Source organism: Tupaia chinensis, unplaced genomic scaffold, assembly GCF_000334495.1.
Source record: "Tupaia chinensis unplaced genomic scaffold, TupChi_1.0 Scaffold000366_1, whole genome shotgun sequence".
NCBI lineage: Eukaryota > Metazoa > Chordata > Mammalia > Scandentia > Tupaiidae > Tupaia > Tupaia belangeri.
Window position 1 is genome coordinate 991,383 of NW_006159863.1, and position 4,413 is coordinate 995,795.

Here is a 4,413-nt window from a genome sequence, read left to right on the forward strand (position 1 = left end):
AAAAAAAAAAAAAAGAAGAAGAAGAAGAAAGAAAGAAATAGGGCCGAGAAGGAGGCAAGATCCCCAATTCATGCACAAATTCAAAAGTACACGTCAGTATCTGAGGGAGGAGTTTGTGGCAAATAGCCTCCCAATGGCAAATCAGTTTCACTTCTGCTGTATTAATGTGAATGTGGTTTTGTGACTGTGCCCACAAAGGGCTCATTCCAAATACCTTACCACGGCCAAGAAACTGCCACCATCTCATCTGGGGACTCTTGGAACCAAAGCAGACGAGGTATTCTTTTTTTCTGTTCAATGACATCTGGTAAGTTGCTTCTCTTATAATGCATATTGTATTGCAATTTGTACTGTAACTTGTGGTTGATTTTTTTAAAAAGTAGACTTTGTTTTTTAGAACAGCTGTAGATTTACAGGAAAATTGAAAAGATAATTCAGAACATTCCCATGTAATCTGCATGCACTTTTATATATTAGTGTGATGCTTTTGTTACAGCTAATGAACCAAAATCAATACATTGTTAACTAAAGTCTAGACTTTATTCAGATTTCTTGGTTTTACCTAGGATCTTTTCTCAATCCTAGGATCTCATCCAGAATACAACATTACATTTAGTTGTTAGGTCCCTTTAGATTTCTCTGGGCTGTAGCAGTTTCTCAGACTGTCCTTATTTTTAATGAATGTTACAGTTTTGAGGAGTATAAATTGGGCATTTTGTATGAATTTCTCTATTGGCATTTGTTTGATTTTTTTTTTCCTCATTACTAAATTGGAGTTATGGGTTTTGGAAGGAAGAGCAGAGTTAAGTGCCATTGTGACTGCATCAGACCAAAATTTTTACACACACAGATACACACAAACACACACACACACACACACACAACCAACATGATTTATGACTTGAGATTGACCTCTACACTGGCTGAGGCACTATTTGTCAAGTTTCTCCACTGTAAAGTTACTCTTTTCCCCCAATTTCCATACTGTACTTTTTGGAAGAAAGTCACTATGCAAAACACTTAGGGAGCAGGCAGTTACATTCTCCCTCCTTGAGATTGAATATCTGCATAAATTATTTGGAATTCTTCTGTATGGGACATTTGTCTTTTCATTTGATTTTCTGAAACCAAGTTATTTCTTGAGGGTAAATGAACTTTACTTTTCTGTTTGTTTAAGTGAATTTTAAGGCTGTGTAAAGACCTATGGACTAGAAATGGAGAGAATCAGGTTTTCGTTTGAAGCTTACTGAACAGTGTGATCTTAGCCAAGTCATTAATCATTCCTCCCCAAAGAAAACAGCTATTGTGGACATTGTTGGTAGTATGAACTCCTGATAAGGAGAGAAAGGTCATCTTGTGCCTCATTAGCTTTGACAAGCTTGAGAGGGCAATATGAGAAGATTCAAATTCTCTTTGTTAAAATCTGTTTAAGCACGTTATGAAAATAGCTGCTTATTTTACCTACCTATTCACCTAGGGGAGGACAGAGGAAAACATATCATCCCAATACTTCTACTATGACTGCCTCTGGTGGTCGCACATTTAACATCAAACACATTAGTTGACGTGTTAGTGCTTAAAACATAGCTCTTTTCCTTTAGGGATTTGAAGGCCCTTATTTCTCCTTTTGCTTCTGAGCTGAAAAAGCTAATGTGCTCCAATTCCAATGAGCTAATGTGTTCCAGTTCCTCCTTGGGACAAACATAGTTTAGAAGAGCAGCAGTGTTCAATAAGGTGGTTAAAAAATGTTGCCTTTTATTATTTTTTATTAATTTTATTTTTTGTTACTTTAAAATTTGTTCTTTCATTTAATTACTGTACATATTTACAGCATACAAAATGAATTTCCCAGCATGAGTACACTGCATATGATTCCAGCCAAAGATATTCCATACACATTATCATCAACAAATACTCTTTCATTTTTGTGTCTGTTAAATGTTTTGCTTTCCCCCTTGATTTAGTAATATTTACATTTACTCACTGTGCATCTTTACAGCATACACAATTGTTTTTCCTAACATGAATACAATGCATATTAGTAACATCATAGATATTACCATATATTAATACGTGATCATCAACAGATACCATTTCACTTTTGTGTCTGCTAAATGCTTCTCTTTTTTTCCCACTGGTTAAAAAAATGATAAAAGAGGGCCTGCTGGTAGCATGGTGGTTAAGGATGCTGGATTCCCACATGGCAGACCACGATTTGAGTCCTAGACCTGGTGGCTTGTTTTCTCACTTTCCCTCTCTCTCTCTCTCTCTCTCTCTGATCAAATTAAAAAGTAATAATAACAAATGGAATTAATGATCTATAAATTTTAAGATAAAAGACATAAGAATGTAAAGTTCTCTGTTGAAAATGATCTATTTGATAGTGTTTTTTATTTGTCACATACTGCCTGCATATTTTAAGAAAACATTTTATACTATAGAGATGTACAATGATTAAATATGAATAAGAAATCATAAAATAAGTAAATAAATAGCCCCCCCCCAAATTGAATTAGAAGTCATCGATGAGATGGAAAAAAAATAAAAAAAAATTAACGTACTGAACTTAAACCTAAAACTTAAAAAGAAAAGAAATATGTCATAAATGCTATTGGAATTCCATTATCTTATTTTAAAATCTCCTTCTTATTTCATTTTTCATTCTACCTTCTTATGGGAGGGGGACAGAGTTGACCAAAGACTCTTCAAGAGAGATGGTAGAGCATCCTTAATGTGATAGATCATGGAGACAAGAATTGGCATCAGTGTATCAGCTAAGGTGGCATCTGTTCCCCTGAAACCTAGCTGAGGTGAATACTAATACCAATTGCTGGTTTAACTGCCTGCACGAAATAGCCTAAAAATAACATTTTGTGGATGCTCCAGTGTCTACAGAGTAATTTTGCATGCATTATCACTTTCAATCCTCACTGTGAATTCCTGAAATAGTATGTTTACCATTCCCATTCTGTATGTAGAGAAACTGAGTCTCAGAGTTATCCGGTGATTTTTTTTTTTTTTTTTTTTTGCATTATTGTACTGAAATGTGGGAAGAAGACACAGAAATCCAGGCATTCCAACTCCAAATTCTGAGTAATTTCCACTGGGATGTAAGCCCTCTCTTGGGCCGACAGCTTGCCCATTTTGTTCCCTACTGCATTCCAAGCATCTCGAACAGTGCCTGGCACATAGTAAATGTTCAAGAAATAAAGAAATGACTGTTGAATTAATGACTTATAAAAATAAAGATAACACCTGCCATTATTAGTCTTCCATCAAAGATATATTTCAAAGATATAATTCATGCACTCAACATATCTTTATTCAATGCTTACCAGGTACAAGGTGCTTCCATATTTATTAAAAATAGAGAATAAATTCATGTTAACAATCAAAATGTCCCTTAAAGACACTGCTAATTTAACTATTAACTTGTTTTTTAAATTATTATTAGTGGGGCTTTTGGGGTGGGAAGCAGAAATGAAAGGAAAACAAGAATGAGAGAAGGATTAATGATGGCAGGCAAGGTGGGGGTCAATTCCATTCTGACTAAGAGAGAAGTAGAGGGAAAGAACAGGATGTTTGTAATTCATAACAAACACATTCAGTTCTGCATCAGACTTAGAACAAATGCAGTGAAAGTGCTCTGATTCTGTTTCTGTTTCTGTCTCTCTCTTTGGTTTTTCTTCTGAGAGCATCTTAGAATTCACAGGCAGTAGCTTTGGGTATCTATGTACAATTCAAGTTGCTATTCTCAAGCCTATTCAAAACCTTCACTCCCATGAAATACCTTTGTCATGCATTTGAAAGAACCCTCCCTTGTGGACTCTAGTCCTCATTCTCTAAATAGTGCCCATTAGAGGTTGCTTAGTGTAATGAAAAGAACACTGAACTTGAAGGCAGGAAATGAGTTCTCATTGTTATCACCTTGAGGAGTGACTTTAGATAAGTCCTCTCTCTGCTCCTCAGTGTACCTCAGTGAAAGAAGGGCTCCTGGCATTCTTTATTTAATTGCACCATATGCAGCTATTCTGGTAGGATAGGCTGTTGCATTTGTTTCCCTTCTGTTATTTTCCTATAGCAAAAAAGACTAATAAACAGAAGAAAGCATGAGTGAGAGAAACAAGAATAACTGTCAAAAGTCACAATTATTTAACAGGAAACTGGTTTTGTGCAACCTTCCTATATCTAGCTAAATGTGCAAAGTCTCATTTATAAGGTGCTATTCTTGGGCTCTGTGCACATGAATGTAAATAAGTACTAAAAGTGAAACGTAGGCGCTAACCACAGAGTTGAAATACAAACACATGCAGAACCTTGCCTGTCTGAGCAAGAAGCAATAAGCAATAGCTTCCACATAGAAACCAAATTTTCACATTCATCGCTGCCTCTCTTTCTGGGGGGGGGGGGGGG

The 4,413-nt window shown here is 35.8% G+C and overlaps 1 protein-coding gene across 1 annotated transcript in view; it reads left to right on the forward strand.

The window, feature by feature from the left end:
• The first annotated feature begins 75 nt into the window (after positions 1–75).
• Positions 76–4,413, forward strand: part of NUGGC (nuclear GTPase, germinal center associated) — a 56,894-nt gene continuing 52,556 nt past the window's right edge. The window contains 1 exon segment of the mRNA XM_006153216.3: positions 76–307. The gene's annotated coding sequence lies outside the window, so the exon portion shown is untranslated.